Below are 14,520 nucleotides of genomic sequence, written 5' to 3' on the forward strand. Positions count from 1 at the left end.
TATATTTTGAAATCTAAGTGCCCAAAGCAACACATCTCAAGACTGCTAGTTACTGGGTATAGTATGAGCAATACTACAGACAGGTATATAACCAAAGGGCAGGGCACTAAGGGGAATAGCTTTAACTTTATAAAAGAACAAAAAAGAAACAGAAAACAAACTGAAAAAATCAAGCAAAAAAAGATAACCCTTGATAGAAGTGGTTCCAGAGTTATGTTTCATTTTTTATCTTCTTGTCATAAGGGAAAAAGGAGGAGCACTGAATACTTACCCTGAACAATCATTCTCTATTGATGTTCTGCATTAATACTCACAACACCTCACAGCTGAAAAAAAAGAACACTCTCCTAGAAAGTACAAACCACCTTCCTAACTCTAAAAGCTGCTACAACTTCCATATCATAAGACACACAGCATACAGATATTAAATAATAAATTTCAATCATTTAGTCAAAGAAGGCAGCCGTTAGCAACAAGAATTTTAAGTTAGGCTTGCAGCTGGCTGGAAAAAGTGTATGAGGGAAGCCAGGGCTTAGGTTACGTGATGCACAAGAAGTGGTTGAAGCAGGTGGGTTTATCCCATCCGCAGAACAGAAGGCTAAAGATAGAGAGGAGGAATATAAACTCTACCTTCACAGTTAGATGTTTCTTGGAGGTTCACAACAAAAGGATGAGAGGCAGCAGTCATGATGCAACAAGGGAAATTCCTATCAGATGATGAAATCTACAGTCTTCATAGTTAAAGCGGTCAGGCACTGGAGCCCATAAGCAACCAGATCTTTTAAAGTTTGACACGGTTTAAGCAGGGGGGGGTTGAGTAGAGAAGCTTGTGAAGTCCCTTCCAGCCTATCGTAATCTACAATTTTATGTACTGTCTATGGAAAGAGAATGAGAAAATGGTGATGGACAAAGATAGAGAAATTACTTGCCAAGTAAGGTAAAGTCCAAAAGTAGTCCAACAGGAGCATATTTCTAAAGATTTCAAAACCCTAAACTTATTTAAGTGATTGGTAGGACTTAAAATTTTGAAGAGCTTTATTTATGTACCTACACAAAGTCATACACCAAATTTCAGAGATGTCAAAACTAGATCTTCCTGGAAAACAGTTCTAATTTGTTTTTATATAGAATAAACTAAACCATGTTTTCATTTTTTATCAGTTAAAATTTTTACTGCTAAATGACTCACAATTCAGTTCTGTTAGGTTCCATGGCTCTTTCCAACCAAGTCAAGATTGTGCAAGGAATCGTAACAAAGGTCTGGTCTATAAACATTTCAGTAATGTTGAAGATTTGCAGTTATACCAACTAAAGGAATTGTATTTCCTAACCCTGTTGAAGTTAACTAGTACAAAACAGAAAAATACTGTAAAGTAGTCTGGGTAATAGAAATTATATATTGGAAATCCCAACCAAGATATCTACAGTCTTTACAACTGTTCAGCCTTTACTACAGGAAAGAACAGAGTAATTCATTGCTTTATACAACTGATAGTTATTGAGAGAGGATAAAGATGAAGAGTACAGTAAAAATACAGAAAGACTGAAGATTCATACCAAAGAAACAGGCACACCTACACAAAGCAGCTACTACAAGGCTATGCTGTTGATTTGAAGTACAGCATCTACTGCACACTAGGCATGCAGATGTGGATAAGCCAAGCCATGCTATGTGACTATATGAGTCTTGATCCACACACAAGGCAGTCAGGCTGGACAGCAACACATCAGAGGTCTCTGCCAGAAACCAACCCAGAGAACGCACATGCTTCCAACAGGTGCCTGTGACCTCATTCCTTGTGCAGACTCCTTCTGCACTAAGCAGCCTCCTAAGACAAAGCTATGAAAAACTGGCTTACTTTCCCAGAAAACGAACCATCAAGTAAGCTTGAATATGTTTTTAGGAATTTCTTCGCAGCTTCATTCCCGTATTAATTCACCGTAAGTTTATAAAAATTTGGCTTGTAAACAGATATAGCTAACACAGACTTATCATTTGCAGTAACTTGAACAGTAAGATGAACATAAGTCACAATTATGTACTTCATGTATGTACAGTATGATTCTTTTCAGTGGGTGAGCTATAAGCTCTCATTTTTAACATCTCTGTTCATAAGTATCAACCTGAAGATACTTATAAGAATCCAGGCCAGAAAGTGTGCCCCAGATCTCTAGTTATTCCAAAATATGTCAAGGAACTGCGACAGATTCCCATCGTGATATCTATTGCTTTTTCATCTATTATAACAAAGCTGCTCTCTAGAGTGAGCACAGAATTGGCTATACTCCCCAATATGCTGACAGAAGAATGCAAGACATGGTATCCACCCAGTAAGCAGATAATTGAAATATTGATCATTCAACATTAGTAGGCACAGACAGTGCCAAGAGTTACACAAATTACAATCTTCAATAAAAAAAAAAAAAAAAAAAAAAGGAAATGGAAAATCAAACTCACAGAACCATAAGAGGAGAGGCAGTTAAATTACATCCCACTTAATTATTTATATATTCCCTCAGACACAAATGAAATTCTTTAAATCCCTCCTAAGTTTTGGCCAAACACCAAGAACTTGGAAAATGCTGAATTGCTTTGTCCAGTCACCTGTATTTTTTTAATGTGTCATTGAATCTGAATTAATGTTTGCTGAAACATCTGAAAACATAAGATAATTCTGGTGCAAGATTCAGCTGAGCTTGCCCAGGACAAACTGCTGCAAAATAAGCTTTTAATCACTATTGAAAAGTAACTGGAAACAGAAATTATTCTAGACTACACAATGCCTCCCTAAGGTGGGAAGCTACAGCAGAACAAATGATCTACAGAACAACATCTCCAAGTAACAGTTGCAATGAAGGAGCTCATTACCCCGGTGCTGACAAAAAAAAAAAAAAAAAAAAGTGAAAATATAGCAAAATATAGTTCTTCCAGATTGGCTAAGTCTGGTCTAGAGCAGGATCAAAAAAACATATTCAGAATAAGAGCACTTTGCTCTTCATTTACACTTGTATGTGGATATTGCAGTTGTATGAAGTTGACTGGAAAATGACTAGGAAACAAGTACTGCAACCCTGGGAAGCAGCTCATATACAATATTCAAACTAACGGCAACTAGACAAGAAATGAAGTTACACACAGGTCCTGCTGGAAATGTGAGGAGTTTATGCTTTAAGAATTAGTTAAATGTATTTGTTTTAAAAAAGATACTAAAAAACCAAAACATAGCAAACAAACAAACAAAAAACACCCCACAACACAGCTCAAAAAGAGAGCTCAAGACAAGCAGATCAGTTTACTACCGCTCCTGTTTAAAGAATCCAGCTTTCCTACCAAAGCTACCCACTGTGTGCGCTGAACTGCCCTGATGACATGATTCAGGTTGCTCTGTGCTAGAGGCAAAAATAAAATCATAAAATCATATGTCAATGTCCTAAAATCTCAGCATTGTCCCAAACAGCTTTTTACATGAGTCAAGCCTGTGTTTGACATCCACCCACAGTCACAGAAACTGGTGCCACAAAGGCCATGCTGTAACTTAGGGCAAGATTTAATATGGAAATGGCCATCTGAACAACAAAAGGGGCAAAATTTGCCTTATTGCATATTTTAACTTCAGAAATTAGCAAACACTAGAAGTACAAGCCATGATTAAACAAAGATATGTATACCTTCACCAAATTAAACAAATATTCTGTTTCTCTCCCAAGCAAACATAAAATCAACATACAAAAGACAGTAAGGATGATTAATCAAGTAAACAGCCTGAGCTTCAGAATATGTACATACTTAGCTCCAGGTCCAGTAGTAGTCTCCAGTTTATTCTGAGATCTTCCACACATTTACACAGCTATGCCAAACAACTAGTCCAATATTTGAACAGTTATTTAATTATTTTTTTAAAAAAATATTATTACAGTACCACCCTATTAAGTTAAGCCAATAATGAATTTATTTGTATCATTACCTTTGGGCAGATGTGTATGTTGCATATCTCTGCCCTACCACAAGATATTGTCAAAGCTTAAAGGTCATTCCAAACAGAAAACACACTATTCAGATAGCATAAGCTGCTTTATTTAGATAAACTCAATGACCAGACAAGGAAAATAGTATGATAAAAGGCATCTATATATAATCACGCATTAAAACATTAATGAAAAATTCTTAATAGCCTACTCTTGCAGAATAGTCAGTATCTAAATACTCTAAAATCCAAACTAACAGAGGTTTGGCATGCCAGGAGAAGTTACCCAGCAAACTCTGAAGTTGTCAGGAAGCTCTCATTTGCCTTAATACTTCATATTTTCTGAACAGAATCAAAGGAAAAAATTACTACTAGAATTAAAATACATTTTGATGGACCGAAAATATAAGCTAAATATGCATCAAATCAAGTTTACCTAACTGAAAAATGTATAACTGAAGCCAAAACACATAGTCAAGCCATGTCTTTTCTAAATATAAAAGGAAACAGCAAACATTTTTAAAATTAGTTGAGTGATTATTCTTATGAAATGATAACTATGTAGAGGAGTTCAATAGAATACAATCCATTTAGCATATGGATTAGCTTTCAAACTGAAGAGAGAAAATGCTACTAACTGACATTCCACCCACATGAGGGAACACTTGTGATTAATCACTAATGATGGAATATGGGACAGTGTCTATACTTCAGATAATTCTACTTAAGAGTTGCCATTCACCTAAGGCAATACAAAATTATTTTAGTAAAATGCTTCAAGATTTTAAAAGCTATTGATACAGGATTATTTTTTTTTCTTCTACAGGAGCAGTTTCTCCACAGGATATGACATGAAAGCTGAAATACTGTCATTTTTATTGCGCTTTTGAAAATCATGAGCACTGGAGAAAAATTTGGTGTCTCCACTTAACCCAAGAGCTGAAAAAAAACCCACAAAAAAACCCCAGCAAAAAAACAAACCCAAACATATAGGTGTCTGCTCTATCAAGTTCAATTCCCTTCTCTGTCTAGATTTCAAAGTTTCCAAGTTATATCCCTTTCTACTATGTTGCAGTCTCTTTTTTCTTATGTTAATACTTCTCACTCTACACAAATCTTTAATCACTGAAACAGAGCAACAAACAAGAATTGTTTCCTCATTTGGTCAGCAATCTCAAATGAAATTCAAACGCTTCATGTAAATGTCTGTTACCCAGTTCCAGCGGTGAGGCCAAGAGCGGGATGGGAATGTCAACAGAGACATTTCCCACACCAGGACACCCAGTGCCACAGCTTTGGCAAGAATTTGGTGAAAGATGTCAAAGATCAGAAGTCTGAATTTTTTCAACTAACTGGTTAATGATCTAAAGTGGTGGGGTTTAAGCCAATAATAAGTTTGCCAACTAGGCAAAAAATTCCCTCATTTGTGTTACAATACAGTTACAGCAAGCACTAGTGGTAAAGTTTAATTTGCTTTTACTAATTCTAAAGAAATTTTTAGTGGGTTCAGGATTAACTTCCCCCCACTCCTCAAAACGGCCAACATGATCTACATAACCATGTTCATTTTAAATAGTCCTGTCATAATTTCTGGCAAGGCAACCACGCCTGGCACATCTTTCCTTTCCAGAATGACATGGAAAAATGTTATGCAATAGGGAAAAGAGGTGTTATTGAGGACAAAACAAACAGACACTCCAGTTAAATCAATGGAACATTTGACAACAAATTTCGAATAAAGCATAAACTTAATTTAGGCACATACTGCAGCAGCTGCAAAGTTTTCCATTGTCAGTTTTTATTCTGTCATCTGCTGAAATAGTTTTCTTTTTAGTCTGAGTAGTTTGTGTAAAGTTTAACATGAAATACTAGAATTACCTAGTATCTCTACAGTAGGTATTTTAGCTACTTGCATTGCTTTCTTCAAATTTCCATAACAGATCATCTTCCTTAAACAGAAGGCAAGTTATGATAGCCCCTTGTTTGCAACTGTCCTGTATAAAGCATCAGGAAGAGGAGTTTTTCAACTGGCTGATGATGACAAGTATTTTGGACTACAGTGGTTATTTTTTCCACTCACCTTGGCAAGCTGACTATGAAGGTAACAAGCACTTAAGATATTTATTCTAATTTTATCCAGTTTCAAAACAACCCAAATTACTTCACAAATATACACCAGTTTTGTTTGGAAAGTTTATGAACTCTAGTAAAACCCCTTGAAAACAGCTGGAGAACTTTTAACATGTACACTTCTTCCATATTTAAACACTAGTGGATTTAGCTGTGTCATGAAATGTTTTTGGACACTTAGAAAAACAAGAGAAGAAACCAGAAATACTAAAATAAGAACAACATAATAGTTTGGCTGTAAAATCTATTATTAAAGTCTACTTCTACAATTAACAGTTCTGATGACTGTGAACCCTGACAGATTTAAATCTGATTTCTACACATTCCAACTGACATTTTAAAGCCTGCTAACGTAATGTATATGATAAATTTCTAAATAATTTCCCACCTCTCCCATGCGTTATGTCCTTTTTTTAAAATGAAGAAATAGATTAGAAAGTTCATGGATGGATGTAAGTACAGTTTGCCAAAAAAACAATAATCCAAGTAATTTTGAACATAAATTCAAGCATGCAAAATTTAATTTTTTAAAATTGATTTCTTCCTCAGAGATACATTTGGTAATTTCAAATGAAGCCTATGTCAAAACAAACATCAAATGGCATACTTAAGTGATCAAGCTAGAAAGAGAAAGTGATGTTAAATTTAAGTCTGAGCCAGTAAATGACATTTAAGCTGACAGAATAATATTATATAATCAGCATGCAATGAAAACAGTAATCCTTAAATGTTTTCAGAATTACCAGGAAATACCTACACTTCTGCAGTTCAAAATAAAATATGACATAAACAGCATGTGTCCTAAACATAGTTTTGTTTCTCATTTGTACCAAACTGCTTTACTAGGTGTTTTCTATCGCAGATTTCCTAGTGACTTCACCTAAGTCCTCTTGAGAGGGTGACAGGGAAATCTGAACCACACATTTCTCATTATTAATAATGAACATTCCAGCTGAAAATTCTTCCTCTGCATATAACATTTTGAGAGCTAGATACACTGACTCAGAAAATACTTTAGGAAGAGTTAAAAAAACCTGAGAAGACTCACTCTGTTCAGGGCTTCCATGTTTAAAAAGGAATGTGATTTAATCTTATATTAGACAAGAGATGCAGAAGACAGGCTTAATATCATAAAGAATAACTTGTTCTACAGCCAACAATTTATATTCTCATTTCATCAAGTTGCATCTTGTCTTTTTCTGCCAATTCAAATAAGAGTATCATGTTCTCTCTCCTACCTAAAACAGCAATTTCTAATTGCATTTCTTAGAAACTACTTTAAATCTCTATCAGTAACCCTGTGAACTCACCCTCAGGTATCTCTAATTGTCTAGATTTACTCCTGCTCCTCTTTGACTAAACTTTACTTCTTATGTTTGAGAACCATAAAACCCATTAAGATATTTTCTGTGAAAAAAAGAGTAAAAATGAGTTCAGCTGGACAACTGTGTCAACAATGACTTCCCTGAGTAACTTCAGGAATGTCTACCAAAACTCAGTAAACAAAGCACCAATAAATGAACAAGAGAAAGAAATTAAGCATAAGGAAGCACAACTCAAAAACCAATGGGTAAATCACACTGACAAACATGATTTTTAATTAGTTTTAAAAAAATTTTTCATCTTAATTCCCACATACAGGTAGATGCCAATTTACCATTTTGGTCCTACATTAATAATGATTATTCAAAGTTCTCCACAGATGCAGTACCTTTTTGTCTGCTGTTCTTCAGTACTCACATTTTCTTACAGTCACCAAAATTTTAAAAGATTATTTAAGCTAGAATTAGAAATTCAATTTCAGATGATGTTTACCAGGTGCTGCCATTTTCCTCTTGTAAAGGAATAACTGAACTAAATATCTGGTCACAACTATCTCTCTTGTGAAGCTTAAAGAAAAAAAGGCTGTTAATGTTTGAGCCATCTCAGTATCATTTCCACTGTTTCTACATTGGCATGTTTTTAAGTTAATTATTTTAGGATGCAGTTACGAAATTTAAAGTCATGGATCTCTGGATTAGATGCAACATACTGGAAAAAAAAATTCTTTAGCTTAACAACCACCACTGACTCTACATCTTTCTGCAAAAGACCTGATTTGACAAAATAAGCTATGTCTCCATTAGGGATTTTCCTTGTATTGTTTTTTCAACACAGTTTTCTTAGTATGTCATTTTAAAGAGCAAGTTATAAGCTCTTTTCTGTATGAAAATTTGCATATTAAAAATCCAACAAGCAGAGAACTTTGAAGCATACATATATAGTGATGTTGGTTTATATATGGTGAAGTCATGCTCAATAAATACAAGCTAATAAGTCCAAAGAAAAGGAGACCACAGCTATACTGGGCTCAAAATGTGAGCAGCAATTCCCAGCTGATGTTCGTACTAGTGGAGGTTTCTGGCAGTTCAGCCTAGACCAGGTAATCCATGGCTCACTGGAACTACCTTGGCTGAGTATGTGAAAGCCTGACTTTGAATTCTTTCCTACTTTGAAGTTATAACACTTCCACCACAATAGCAGTTTGAAAGACCTCTCAACAATTACAATCTCTCACATGCAATGCTATTATTTAACTGAAAAATGTATACAAAGTTTAACAAATTTAAACTAGGACCTATAGACAGAAGTGAGCCTGGTCACAATTATTAAAAAAAAATCTGCCAAAAACAGTTGTCAAACTTTTATTCCTGTACACCATGTACACATTGTTTGTAATTTTCAAAGACTTTGTGAACTTTTAATTGCCTGTATTTCATAAAAAGAAGAGATGGATATATAAAATTACTTATACAGATAAGATTTTTCCCCCTCTCTAATTCAAGTAACTTTTATTACAACAGCTTTTCAGATACCCCAGCAATTCTCTTCTGCTAAAGCATTATCCTTGCAAAGTTCCAAGTTTCATCCATACTGCACTACTCTGAAGATCTTAAGTTCTTTCTCTAAGCAAAACAAATTACTGCTCCAGCACCAGAAGGCTGAGAAATATGCAAGACATGCTAAAACAACTGAACACTTCTGCTTGACATTCAATTCTTACAGTACCTTTTAAAAGCATTTTATCATGAAATCTAGTCCAAAGTATTAGCTCCCACACACAAGCCAGCACATTATACCCACTGAAAAGTATTTGTAAACTTAGAGCCTTGATCCTATCTTTACAAACATGCTTAATAATGAACCTATGAATCATATTCTAAAGGTGATTCTTGATTACAAGATGAAAAATGCCTGTATCAGCCAACTAACATGACAATTCCTGCCTAAGCAGTACATTCCACCTGAGTATTTAACCCATTGGACTGTTCAAACCAGGGAGAAACATTCTCTTTCACTGACCACATGCTAGCTTCAATGCATTCATGGATAAAATTATTATTAGGGTTTTTTTCTCAACATTAAGTCAGTATTTTCAGAGCACATAACTGCAAACACCTGAGGATGCATCCACTTCTTCTGACCAGCTAGAAAGCAGGTAAACACCTTAGGGGTTCTGTATGAGCAGGGCTGTTAGAAAATACATTAGGACAGGTGGCCAGGCAGGCTTTGATTTTTGAAAGACAGCCATCTGATTCAATAGTCAAATAGTTTAAGATATTAAATATTATATTAAATTAGTATACAAAATATTATAATAAATATTTATAATATGGAAGTCATACACAGTGTATGAATGGAAGCACAATAGATTGCATTAGTTTGAACATTCCTATTTTGCTAAAGACTAATTACATTGAAAATGGTATAACTTGAACACTATTTTTATCTCCTACTGCAAACAGTCTGCATACATGCAGGTTTATCCTATGATTTTACCATAAGATTGATGGAAAAGGCACATAACATGGTTTATAGATACCAGAGAGATCAGTATGTGATGCCAAAAATATTAATCCTCTGGTTTCTTAATCACCAAATATATACAGAATAAGTTACCATGCTGTTCTCCACCTTTCTCTCTGAAAAGAATAGTGCTCCAGCCATCTGGTCTGTGCATACTGTAAATTTTTGGTTGCACTATGCACTTACTGCCTTTTCCTTCTGCTCTAAAGCAAGTGTCCTGGTTTGAGACAGGATGAAGCAAATTTTCCTTTTACTGATTTTTTTTTTTTTTTCTTCAGTGTGCTCTCTTTCAATTAGCAGCAAGTTTTCCAGCTAGTGGACTGACAATGCTGGAATGTTTGTTACTGCTGAGACATCAACGGCACTCTGCTCTGCCGCCTCAGATGCTAGAGGAGCAGAAGAGTCATATCTACAGCCCTCCCGTGGGGAGGAGTGGACTAGACAGACAGTAAAACTGACCCAAGTATTCCATTCCATGTATCTATGTAAGCTCAGAGGAAGGTCAGAGATCACAGAAGACAACTTCCTTCCTGCTTCTTCCCTTCTTTTCCATCCACGGCTGGTGCCCAGGGAGGACTCTGTGCATCACCATTGATTCCCAGGCTCGTGTGTTCCTGACCCTTATCACTCTTCCCTCAGCTCCTGTCTGCTCTGCCCTCTCTCCAGCAGCTCTGGGACATTTCAGGGCTGCTCACAGCTCAGGAGATGCTGGGGAGTTGCTGGGGGTGGGGGGAGGCAATAGGGTTTTGCACATTCCTGAACATACTTGTATATATTTGTAAATATTTTCACTTATCATTAGTATTTGATTCAAGCTGTCTAGTTTAGTTTTCAATTCATAAAGTCTCTCATCTCCTCCTGGATAGGAGGGAGAGGTGATAGAGAGCATTATTGTTGCTGGTTTAATCGCCAACCCTGACTCAAACCATGACAGGATGTTAGTCTGTAAACACCCATAGGTATTACACCTCCATACAATACAAAGAAGTTGTGCTAATAGAAGAGTGTTAAAAACAAGACTCGTGAAATGCACACACAAGCTGCTGTTGTATCGCCAGTAATAAGCAACCAGTCCTTGCAGACTGCTCTCAAACACCTGGACTCACACAGAGCACTAACAATATGCCCTTACCTGGCAGCTCGCTAGCAGTGGTGCAGTATCATTACTGTAGCCCAATCTACGGGAACAGAGAAACCATTTTGTCAACAGCAGAACAAAAAATTGTCAATGAGCACAACTCTAGAGTTGTTTTGCAGCAAAAAGGCTTTCATGTTTGCAAGGAGGTAGGCCTTTAATATAAGTAGAGTTTATGTCAGTATCTGACCCTTCTCCATCCTGCAAAAAACTGATCTTAACTTCTGGGAGAAAATCCTGGTTGTTGATTCCACCATTTGTGATAAAGCTAAATGCCCATATCCAAATCTTCCAGTCCCAGAGCTTACCTGGCCCATATGGGATTCATGCTACCTCGCAAGATCTGTGACCTCCTTAATCCTGGATCACATAAAAACAAAAAAAATGTGCCAGATTTCACGCATGGCACATTTTGTAGGTAAGCAGCTCTAACACAGTTTCTAAAAATACAAAGTTTTCACACAAGTGTAAATTAGGTGTATCAGATGTTTAACTTCCACATCACTTTATTCTAAAGATGCATCAGAAAGTAATTCTGTAGTAGTGGTAGACCACCCCCTCTATAGCATAGTGAAACTGAAACCACCATCAAGCATTGACAACAGCCTGACCTCCTGCCACCACATCTCACTGAACACCTTTCTCAAGACAAAAAAATTCTCCTGACCTTTGTTATTTTAGAACTGGTCACACACAAGTAAGTTACACTTTCTTCCCCTTTGAGCAGCAGTGCTTCAACTTTAATTGAACAGTTTAATAGACAAAACCAAAGATGAAACAACCAAAGCCACATGATCTGAGTTTTTTCCTACTTCGATATTTGTCTCATTTCACTACTTCAGAAGTTTTACTCATTCTAGGAAAGTTGTTTGGGCTGTTATTCTCTCCCATTTTAAGAATACTTTGGAAATTAGAATCTAATTCAGAGCAAGATTAGCACATTTCACCTGAATGCCTTTGGGAGACGTCAGGAAACACATATTTGAGTTGAAGGAATTATGCCTCTGTATTTGCCTACATGCATCCGTGCTGAAACTGCAGAGGAAGATGTGAATATTCACCACCACACAGCAAAGTTTTCTGGTCAGACTATGACCTTTTCTACATCAGAGGTTTTACAGTTTCTGGAAAGCACCCACATCAAAACAAATCATTTACCATGCAGCCTCCCAGACTGTGCAATGCCTGCAGCACACTGGATGTATCCTCAGCACACCAGAAACTACACAGCGCAGTAAATTTGATGTCATCATAGAAATATTTACACACATGGTAGAACATTTCATGGCAGATACCATCCTCTGCAGCTTCACATGCAGTAAAGAGTTGTCCATTTAATTACTGGCAAAAAAACCCACCAAAACAGATGCATCATTTTGTGGAAATGTGTCTACTTTTGTCAAGAGTTCAGACTAGTTCATTGTACAAAATTAAACTGTACTGTCAACAGATCCTAATGGTGCAGCAGCATCTACTATACGTTCTTTTGCTCCTGCAGTGTACTGGCTAAAAACCAACACTGCACATTTAACTGCTTTTCATAGATGTACTTATAGAAAGTAACAACATTGGGAGTTTAACCTAATAAGCAAAAAAATTTGGGAAGCTTTTGCACTTATCACCAAAGAAATTTAAGCCATACCCTAAAATAGTATGACTAATAAATTATGCTCTCCCAATATCATAAAGATGCAAAAATTACTTTAAGTCATTTGGGTTCATTTTAATACAGCAATTATCAAAAGCTCAGTACATAAACTAACTCCAACTGGTGCATTTTGTGACATACAATAAACAGAAGCAAAGACAAACTGTTTAGAAGTTAGGTTTTTTTTAACCAGCACTATTTTATTACACAACAGTGCTACATGCTTTTCTTTAAAAATAGCATGATGTCCACCTGTTGGAGCAAAACTCCTCAGATAGTGTGCTTCAGCCCAGATTCTCACTATGTAGAAACTTCACCCACATTATGCTACAATCCAGACATGCAATGTTTCCTATTTTGTGTGGAAAAATCTGTATATTTTACTTTTCTTTTGACCTCTCAGGAAACACATGCAGGCTTCCAAAGTGCCCTGTCAGATAACTGCTTGCTCATTTAGCTGACTGAACTGAGCTTAGCATGTCTTCACAAAAACTAGCTTTAAGACCTTGAGCATGACATAAGTAGCCTAACAAAAGTAAAAAAGTGGGAAAAATAAGTCAAAAGTCAAGAAAATCATGCTGCTAATAAGCAACAACAAAACCACATTTCATGTACAAAGCAGCAAATCTTCAAACTTCAAATATTTATCATTCAATGACAATCAAACACTAATCTTCTCCTACTGACTGGCAGAAAATCACACTAGACAGCACAGGTTTACACAGTTGGGTACCTGGGTGAGTATCTCAAAGATCACACAAGCTAAGTTTTCTACTCCCTGGTGTTATACAGAACAGCTTGAATACATGGTTTCACAGAATGTGTCCAAGACTTATCTTTCTCTATGCTGAAAAACCAAAAGAAAAATAGCTTTGCAACAAAGCATGGGGCCTAAGATGATAGTATAAAGTCTGAAATGAATTCTAGACATGACACTGTGACTTTGTTTTGCTTTCCTTCTATTCCCTGCTCTTTCCCCTAAACTCATCTACTCATAAGTAGGACTAATCTTCATTCTTCCCAGCAGGAACAGAAGAAAGCAGCTTAACAAAAGAAACATGAAGCTGCTCCTTCCATGCTAAAGTACTTGGTGATGTGCAAAATTCTAGTACATTTGGTTAAAAGTGTCACTACTTTCTAAATTATTAATATTTTTAAGCAACTAGAATCTGACATACCTGGATCTAGAGTACTTCTTACAGCCATAGTAATACAGGCTCCAGCAATTCCATACCATCTATTTCACATTTTGCACTTGGAGTTGGTGAACTCATTAGAGAAGATTTGTCACTTACAGGCACTTTTATACCTTTTCTTGGCCAATCCAGAATCAGATTTTGACATTAATTGTTAGCAGATTGGATAAAACAGAGCTTTGGTGCTCAAAAAATAAAAAATAAGAATCTCTCCCCCATCAAAACACAGGTATCTTCAAAAATATTTCAGCTGACTTGTACTGTGAGTGTGCAGCTTTCCCATGAAGGAAGGCAGTCAAGTAAAGAACAGCTAAAATCCTCCATGCTATTAATAGAAATGTTGGAAATGCCTGCCTAATTTAGCTTTTACTTCCTTCTTCCATTTAAACCAACATCTCCCTTGAGGTATTTGGAGCTCCCTGAGCAAACAAAACTCATCCTGGCTCATCCCAAGTACAGTTTTAATGCACATTTGAATAGTACCCTTTCAAAAGGGCATGAGAGCTAAAGGATCAAAACCATCCCTTACAGTTCACATCAAAGTTACTCAGAGTAAAAGTTTTAAACTATAGACTGATACAGGTTAGGATGGAGCAGGAA

At 36.2% G+C, this 14,520-nt stretch overlaps 1 protein-coding gene across 3 annotated transcripts in view; it reads right to left on the reverse strand.

The window, feature by feature from the left end:
* The window catches only part of PICALM (phosphatidylinositol binding clathrin assembly protein), a 66,497-nt gene that overhangs the window by 42,425 nt on the left and 9,552 nt on the right, over positions 1–14,520 (reverse strand). The gene's annotated exons all lie outside the window — the stretch shown is intronic.

Source organism: Chaetura pelagica, unplaced genomic scaffold, assembly GCF_000747805.2.
Source record: "Chaetura pelagica isolate M959 unplaced genomic scaffold, ChaPel_1.0 scaffold388, whole genome shotgun sequence".
Taxonomy (NCBI): domain Eukaryota; kingdom Metazoa; phylum Chordata; class Aves; order Apodiformes; family Apodidae; genus Chaetura; species Chaetura pelagica.